The following is a 9,857-nucleotide window of genomic DNA, read 5'->3' as shown; positions in this document are numbered from 1 at the left end:
TTTAGACTATAGAAGGGGAAAATCAAATAGTTTCTGTTTAAAGAATATAAAGGAGGATCAATTGATTTACATTTTTTTTCGATCAATTGGTATTAAAGCGTTTGGTTTAAATGATCATGGGATCAGTAGAGAAGTTAGGTTTTAAAGAAATCATGAAGTTTGATGGGGCCAATTTCGGATATGGGAAGATGTATATTAAGGATTTCCTAACCTGCAAGAAGTTAAAAAAAAACTTTAAATGATAGCAGGGATGAAGATTGGGTAGAGATGGTCGAACAGGCAGCTGTCATTACCAGATCATGTTTGTTGATGAATGTGGTAAGTCTCGTGGTAAATTAAATGACGACAATAGGTCTATTAGATGCACTGACGAATAGGTACGAAAAAACTCTCAACTAATAATAAGGTATATCTCGTAAGGAGATTTTTTAAGATTGGCATGGAAGAGAATACTTCTGTCAATTCCCACATAAATGAGATCACAACTTTAATCAATGAATTGGCATCATGTAAGATTACTTTTAGTGACAAATTGAATGTTATTTTGTTGATAACATCCTTGTCTGAAAGTTGGGAAACGATGAAGACAACAGTGTCCAATTTGTAAGGGGACAAATCGTTGGAACTTTTAGAAATTTGTGATGCGAAGAAATTCGTAGGAAGGAGATCGAAAAATAGTCACTTCCAAACAAGACTTAGCATTAATTATTCAAGAAGGTAAAAGAAGGTTACGACAGACGATCGATAGAAAAAAGCATAGCAAGAGAAATTGGAAGACCAAATATTTTCACTGCCACAAAAAGGGCCACATCAATAAAGACTATAAGATATTAAAAGAAAATCTGAAAGGTATATGTGGCGGAGGCAAATGCAGTTGTAGACGATACCGTCGTTTGGGTTGAGAGCAACACAAAAACAAGAAACCAGTCATCGAAGTGGATAATAGACAGTAAAGCTTTAGTACACATATCTTCAAATAGGAGATTATTCAGATCTTTCAGAATAGGCAATCGTGACCACGTGATAATGGTGAATGAAGAACTTTCCAAGACTAAAGGGTTTGGAAACATACGATTGAAAACCAATAGTGGGACTGAGTTATTACTTTGAGATATCAGGTATGTACCCAGTATTAGAATGAACCTCATCTCTATAGGTAATTTGTATGATGATAGTTATCGGAGTGAGTTTGGTGGAAACCAGTGGAAGTTCACCAAAGGATCCAAGTTGGTGGTGGTGGGCCATAAAAAATCTATAATTTACACGTCACAATTGAATGTTGCCAGAAGATCATTGAAACAATAAATGCAAGTTGAAGATAGTGTCCAAAAAAGTAGGACTGTGCCAAGAACAAACACAACCAGAACAGATAAGGATGATCTACCATCAATTCGGAAACAACAATTTTAAAGTCAAAGAACCAAATCTGGTTCTTCATGTTGTCAGGGATGGTCTTAGTTGTCAAACGGATGGATTAATTGATGAAGTCGCTTTAATGAACAATTCCATCAGAGAAAATGATCCAAGTAAGTGCTCAGGTAAACAGTGGAGTTTCAATGATGACAGCAAATTTGAATAAAGTTGTAAAGTCATGAGTGAGAAGTTATTTCTTCATGAATTAGTGTTTGAAAACTGAGAAGGAAGATTTAGATATCGCCACTTAGTTTGAAGGAGAACATGTGGTTGTGTCTTTTGGGGGAAAGAGACAAGACCATATTGATTGCCCGACCTCAAGGTAAAGATAGATTAGATCAGTGATTTTTGATATTTTGTTTTACAAGTTTTTAAATTTGTAGGAGGAGCCTTGAAGATTTTTCAAAAAGATCAGAAGTTGTTGTAGAAGAAGCCTTGAAGTTTTCAAAGATTAACAAAGATTGCTATTGTAGTGAGAGACAAGATCAATGTTTTGTCTCCATGTAAGAGATTGTTGGCATAATGGGGTCATCAGAGTATGGAGGACATAACCTCTAAATGACGAGAGATTAAATTAACTTCTTTGAAATATGAAGTGGCTGGAATGTAGCAAAAGGTCAGGAAGCACTACAATCTTATGTAGTAAGAAAGGTTTTCTCTAGTAAGTTTGATGAATGTAGAGGCATTCCGATCAATGATGAAGAGTATCTGGAAAGTCCACAAACATATGATAATAGATTGCATAGAGGAAAACTTGTTCATTATTCACTTTGTGAGTAATGTCGAGAACAAAAAAGAATACTCCATAGTGAACCCTGGTTATTTAACAAAGTCATTCAACAATTGGAAAGTCCAAATGGTGTAGATTAGCCAAAAGATTGGTAGTTTCAATCTGATATGTTTTCGGATACATTTCAGTAACCTACCCCTCCTTTGTATGAATAAACCATTTATAATGTAAATAGGCAAGAAAATGGAGGTGTGATCGAGGTGGATCAGAATGTTAGTGGTGAATATAGGGATAAATTTACATGACTTCAAATCAAGATAAATATAAAAAGGCCATCGAGACGAGGGTTGAAAGTGATGATTGGAGGCAGTAGTGACGATATTTGGTAATTTTTGCTATTGTTGTGGTAGAATTGACCATGCTAAAATAGAGTGTTATGAATGGAAATGCATTGAAGATGAATCATGCATAGCTTATGGAACCTAGATGCGATTGGGTGGAGAAAAGGATCGAGGGAGGGAGGCTCTACGAAGGCTGTTTATAAAGGTGCTCCAGATCGGTCTGAACGTAGTAGTCGAATAGGAGGCCTAGCTTGGCATGGCAAAAGAACGGGGTGGAAACCTATTATGGAATACACGGTTGCTGATATTCTATCAAATGAAGAGGATGAGATTAAGGAGTTGCTGGAGTAGGTGACCGGAGCTAAGGAAGGCACAAGCCAGAAGTCGTTTATGGAAACGAAAACCATGGAGGATAATTAATAAGCCCGAATTTAAAGGCTAAAAAGTGTTATTTTCTCATGCGTATTAAAGGTCATTTGTAGTGAAAAACGAGGAATGTTGGTCAGATGCGCCAGACGCATAAACTTCCAGAACCCCAGTTTGTTGACCAACTACACCAACCTTATTATTTTATAAATTTCATGCAGACACACCGTAAACCATCAACATGCAACACATTCTCAATCATAAATATTGAACCATTGCCTATGTTACATTTGCCAATGATTTTACCTCTTTAAGGTAACGTATCCTCAATCTTTCATTTCTAGGTGTGTGAATTTTGTGTGGTCTCCAGTCATGTGCTTTGAACACCCACTATCCAAGTATCACTTGTTCTTTATTGATCTCAAATATACCTAGAAGAAAGATGATACTCAAGATGTAACTTTAGGTACCCAAGCTTGTTTGTCCTTTGAGGGTTAGTAAGCAAAAATTTAGGAATCCATCTCTTTTCATTTAATGCACCATTTTTCCTCAAGTTACAAGCATAAATTTTATGACCAAGCTTTCCACATTTGCAAAGAGTAGTAGACATTGAGCTTTCTTTAACAAAGTAGTTTACAAATTTATTTTGTTTTTTATGAGGTTTATAGCCTAAACCACTTTTATCAAAGATAGCTTGTTGTTTTCCCATCATCATGTCTAAGTTCTTGTTACCATTTGTAAACTTTAAAAGAGTAGATGATATATCTTTATTTTTCACCTCTAACAATTTATACTCCTCTTTCAAATTATGCAAATTTGACTTAGACATAACAAGATCTTTTCTAAACATCTCATTTTCTTTATTTATCATATCATGTTCAACTAATAAATCATAGTTCTCATGAGCTAACTTAGTATTCTTCTTTTTAAGAGCTAAATACTTACTACCTAATTTTTCAAATTTTTCTTTAATCTCATTGTAAGCATCCATAAGCTCGTCGAAAGAAGGATTTTCAAAACATACCTCGTAGTCGTCATCTTCATCTCCAAAAGCCATGAAACAAAGATTAGCTACTTCCTCTCCAGTTTCAGAATCACTTCCTTCATCACTTTCATCCCAAGTAGCTTTCATAGCCTTTTTGTTTCTCCTTGAAGATGATTTAAGTAGTAGAGGGAATTCAGATCTTACATGTCCAGACTTTTTGCACTTGTAGCAGATGATGACGTCTCTAGTGCTATTTTCTCCTTTAGCATCTTGACTGTTGTTTTTCTTTGGAAAGTGTCTCTTCTTGAAATACTTCTTGAACTTCTTGGATAAGTAGGCAAGTTCTTCCTCGTTCAGTTCTTCCTCACTTTTAGAAGCCCATTGGAAGGATGTAGACTTTAATACCAGGCTTTTCTTCTTTTTGACGTCCTCTTCCATATTACCTTTCATGATTATCTCATGCATCGTGAGAGATCCAATGAACTCTCCTCCAATGAAAGTTTTGAGAGATCCTTCGCTTCTTGAATCGCTGTCACTTTGGGTACCCAACTTTTTTGTAGAGATCTTAGAATCTTCCTCAGGTTCTCGGCTGTGATATATTCGTTTCCTAAACCTTTCAAAGCATTAACAATAGTCGTAAATCTATTAAACATTTCGTTAATAGACTCGTTAGCATCCATTTTAAACAATTTATAATTATGAACAATCATGCTAATTTTCGACTCTTTTACTTGATTTGTTCCTTCATGAGTTACTTCAAGCATATCCCATATTTCTTTAGCAGAGTTACATGCAAATACTCGATTAAATTCATCAGCACATAAAGCACAAAACAAAAAATTCATAGCATTAGCATTAATAGATATTTTTCTCTTATCATCATTATTAAACTCATTTTTCTTTTTAGCTACATCAACATTATCAACTTTCTTAACAGGAATTAAGGAACCTTTAGAAACAATTTCCCACAAGTTATAATCAATTGAAATCAAATAAATTATCATCCTAATTTTCCACCAAGCATAATTATTTCCATAAAAAAGAGGTGGCCTAGTGGTAGAGTGACCCTCATTAAATCCATTAACTCCAATGTTTGTCATAAGCTCAAACAATTAAGTTTTAACAAAAAAAGTTTCAAATAAAATTAAAAAACAAGATAATTTTAATTTTCAAAGATATTAAATTTTTAAAAAATATTTCAAAGATTTATTCCAAATAAAATAACTTTTCAAACTTTAATAAGTGAAGTAAAAAAATGGATTTCAAAATCAATTTTTGAGGAATATTATTTTCTAGTAAAATCGACTCAAAAACTCAATTTTTTCAAACTTTTCTTCAAGAATAAAGAAAATTCCAGATTTAAAAAAAATAGAAAAAGATGGAATTTCAAGAATGAAACTTTTTTATGATGAAATGAGCTACCTGCTCTGATACCAATTGTATAATCGAATGACAACACTAGAGGGGATGAATAGGGTTGCTTACCATTTTTTCAAAATAAAAAATAAATTCAAGGTAATAAACAATTATGCAATCAATAAAATAAGATTAACAACAAGAAGAAATATTGAACAAAATATTTAAGTAAACCTATATGCAATCTACGAAGATTCAAAGTAGATAAATACTGAATTTAAAAGTGAGAAGAGAAGAGAGTTGTGACACCAATAATTTTTAAAAAACCACACTCTAATGAATCTCTCACAAACAAATGAACAAGTTATATGCAGGAGAGAATGGAGATTTTGCAAAAGTTGAGAGGAGAATTTGAAAACAAAAGATTTTGCTTTTTGATAGTTGGTGTATACAATGGTATAATTTGGTGGCTTTAAATAGAGTTGTGATGATGAATTTCGGCCATTGGATTTAGGGCAACAAAGGATGAATGGTGTAGATTAAGAGGGGAGGTAAGGAAATGAAATAAAAATATAATCATAGTGATTAAAAGAAATTGGTGGAGATTGAAAAATTATTGAGATTGAGAGTGATTTAGGAGACTGAGATTGATGCAGGAGATTGAGAGACATTGGTGGAAATGGATTTGAAGAGATTGAAAGCGTCACATGTCATCTTCTCATTTCTTTGATTGTTGGATGCCACGTCAGGATACGCTTGTCCTCTTGATGCCATATGTCAACTTTTGAGTGGTCCACTTGTCCATCTCACCCACCACGTAGGATTGGTCCAGTTGTCCATGTTACCCGCCACGTAGAAATTTTCTCCTAACTTGTTTTGACCATAACTTCTTCAGAAATTCCTACTACACTCCCCAAGACTCATTCTTGGGTATTTTATTGCATTGGCCCTCTTACGGGTGAGAACCAAACCTATCGACCCTTGTTTTGTCATAGGCTAAAGAGAAACTCAATATCTTTTTTACTGGTTCAGGATCCAACCAATTTACTTTTCTCACAAGCCAAGGTGTACCTACACCTTAATACAAAACTCAATTTGAAAACAAAGAATTCCAAAAGATAAGTGGATTACACAAATTTTGCACCAAAGTAATGGCTAAAAAGCCACACTCTAATGAATCTCTCACAAACAAATGAGCAAGTTATGTGTAGAAGAGAATGAAGATTTTGCAAAAGTTGAGAGGAGAATTTGAAAACAAAAGATTTTGATTTGATAGTTGATGTGTATAATGGTATAATTTTGTGGCTTTAAATAGAGTTTTGATGATGAATTTCGACCATTAGATTTAAGGCAACAAATGATGAATGGTGTAGATTAAGAGGTGAGGTAAGGAAATGAAAGAAAAACATAATCATGGTGATTAAAAGAAATTGGTGGATATTGAGAAATTATTGAGATTGAGAGTGATTGAGGAGATTGAGATTGATTGAGGAGATTGAGAGAAATTGGTGGAAATGGATTTGAAGATATTGAAAGCGCCACATGGCATCTTCTCATTTATTCAATTGTTGGATGCCACGTCAGCATAAATATGTCATCTTCTTGCCACATGTCAACTTCTGAGTGGTCCACTTGTCCATGTCACCTACCACGTAGGATTGGTCCACTTGTCAACGTTACCCGCCACGTAGAATTTTTCTCCTAATTTGTTTTGACCATAACTTTTTCGTTTAAACTCTGATTTTAGTGATTTAACAGGCGTTGGTTTTGTCTTTTCGAGCTCTACGCTATGAATACTTTGAAACACTCATATTGTTAGTTTATACTTGGTTTGTCATCATCAAAATATTTGGTTTGATTGAAGTCATACAACTAACAGTGTTTAGTCTCACGACGCTCAAGAGTCATGTTTATTGCGTCCACCTTGGCCTCTACCCGACTCCAATCAGAGCACGCTTGCTCCAAAAATGTTTCCAACTCCACCCTTCGCAGCTCGAACTGGCGCAAAAGGGCTTGAGACTCCTTGCAAACATAGGAGAGCTTTGTCGCCATGCGATGGGCTACCGAAAAAATGTGCATGCCAGCCTAAAAAAAAGAAACAAATGATGATGCGTTAGTAGGACCAAAAGGAATTAAAGACACTTACAATACAGAAGCAAAACTAACCCTACGCTTATCGTAAAGAGCCTTACAAAATTCCCAGTAAGGATCTACAACTCCAAATACTTCAGGCATTGTAATAGTCTATGTAGACACCGTATTTGGTCCGACTTAATTTTATTCATTTTGTATCTTACTTTACTTTAATTAATCTCTTTTTTTTTAATAACTAAAAACTAAAGCTTATCTTAATTGGTTTTAAGGTAAAGTTTTAATTAAATTAAATTAAGTTTTAAAATTAGATTTTGTTTGAAAATAATTTGTTTTATTAAGATTTTATTTAATTGATTATAAGATTTAAAAAACTGATTTATTTGTCTCCTTCGATTTTTTCCTTCATACGTGTTCTCTTCCCTTCTTCTCCTCCTTCTTTTTCTCTCTTCTCTTGACTCTTTTTTTTATCGTTATATTTATGTGTATTTAAAGAGGGCTATAGTACAGAGGGAGAAACAGCACAGAGAACCGGGCACACACAGGAAGAAAAGGCAGAAAACAAAGAACAAAAGAATAAGAGTTTTGTTCCTCTTTCTCTCTCTTCAAGGACCCATTTTCCTTTTCCTTTTTATGTTTTTTCTCTCTTTCCTCTCTTTCTCTCTCTACAACTCATCTTCTTCCTTCATCTGCTTCTTCCTCCATCTCAATCCCAAAACCCCTCTCCCAAGCTCACACATCCGGCGACGATCCACTTCGGTACCTACTGACGGTGGCGCGCATCCTCCGACGACCGACTCACTCCGGCACGGCGGCGCACAACGGCTGCAAGCTCTGGCGCTCCCTACCGGTTGCAGATCTGATGAACATCTCCGGCAACCTCCAAGGCAGTCGAAGTTGTCTCCAGCGGAGACAAAACTCAACAACGACTACCTCCAATGTTAACCACGGATTTCGACTTCCATCCTTCTTGATATCAAAACCACCTAAGTAAGAAATGTGCGTCTATGATTTTGTTTTCCAAAAACAAGAATGAGTATGTTTTTTCTTAATAAGAAAAAATGTTTTCTCAAGAGGTAAAGGAGCCAACTTTTTTCTAAAACAATTTTGTTTTTATTTGCTTATGGAAAATAGAGTAATAAATATTGTTTAAAAAAAAAGAGAATAAGTTTTTTCATAGAATTGCAAAGTAAATAAATTTGTTTCAAGATGAAATAGTTTTTCCTAAAAATAAAGGTAACTAAAAGATAAGTTTTTAAAAGAACAAATTTTGTTGAAAAATTTTAAATATGTTTTTTTAATGAAAAATAAATAAAAAGTTTTATTTTAAAGTAAAAGTAGTAAAAGGGTTTGACTTTTTAAGATTTGTTAAATAAACTTAAAAAAATGAATAAGATGTTTTATAAATAAATAAGATATTTTTTTTGCCTTTTATCAATAAAAATTTAAAACAAATTTCAAACTCCAAATAAATAAAAGGTTTCTATTTTGTTTTCTTTTTAAATAAAAGATTTCGTTTAGAGTTTTTTTTTAAAACATAATTTGAAAATAAAGTTTGTATATTACATAAAGTTTGTTTATTGTTTTCAAGTTATGTCTTAAAGTGTTGACCCATTAGTAAAGCTCTTTTGTATTAATATTTGTAATCCAAGTTCGAGTCTTTACATGCTCCATATTAAATTCTATTTAATTATTTTTTTATCATTGTTCTTTTTTCTAAATAATAATTTCCAATGACGGAAATTCGAACCTTCCAATATTCTTGAGGTGGTAAAATTTTTCCAATGGTATCAGTGCCACTCATACCTATTAATTCATATCTTATAACAAAGTGTGAATTAATAGAACGTGAGACATTTAAATAAAAGCAAAAAAATATTTTCTTTTGGACCAAATAACATGATAGGATAATTTATGATAAATATGGTACCGTTTTCGAACGGGTGTTGTAGGGTGCTAACACCTTCCCTACACTTAGTCGACTCCCGAACTAAAATCTGTTTTTCGTAGACCAAGTTTTTAAAATAGGTGACCAATCACACCTCATAGATGATTGGTGTCGAATCCAAACCCTTATCTTGAAAGAGACCCTTCAGGAATGACGTCGGCCGCTCCACGTCGCGATGACGTTGCGATAGCTTGGCGACTTCACTAGGGACTTTAAGAGAGTCAAGTCATTTATTTTGTCATTTATTATCCTTTAAATTTTTATGTTTGGGTCCCCTTTGTTGTTTGCTTTTATATTGTATCATTGTAGTTATTCTATTGTATAATGATTAATTTGATTTTGCATCATCATACATTTCACACAAACTCACAAGCCTCCTACCCATGCTTTACTTTTAAGATTAGATCGGAGATTGAGTAGTGTGACCATCGTGGAATTTTGGTTCCCGTGTAGGCGCATGAAATTCTCCACTCAAGTCGACCATACTGTCAAAGCATGTAGAAGATTTGGAGGCCATTATCCTCTTGGATGCATTATTATATAACTTCACATCATATTCATATTACATTTTATGTGAGTTGTTATATTGTTCATGGCATATTGTTTTTTAAAATAAAAAAAATATGG

Source organism: Momordica charantia (genome assembly GCF_013281855.1).
Source record: "Momordica charantia cultivar OHB3-1 chromosome 9 unlocalized genomic scaffold, Mcharantia_2.0 BLBB01000009.1, whole genome shotgun sequence".
Classification (NCBI taxonomy): domain Eukaryota; kingdom Viridiplantae; phylum Streptophyta; class Magnoliopsida; order Cucurbitales; family Cucurbitaceae; genus Momordica; species Momordica charantia.
This window is presented reverse-complemented; position numbering follows the sequence as displayed.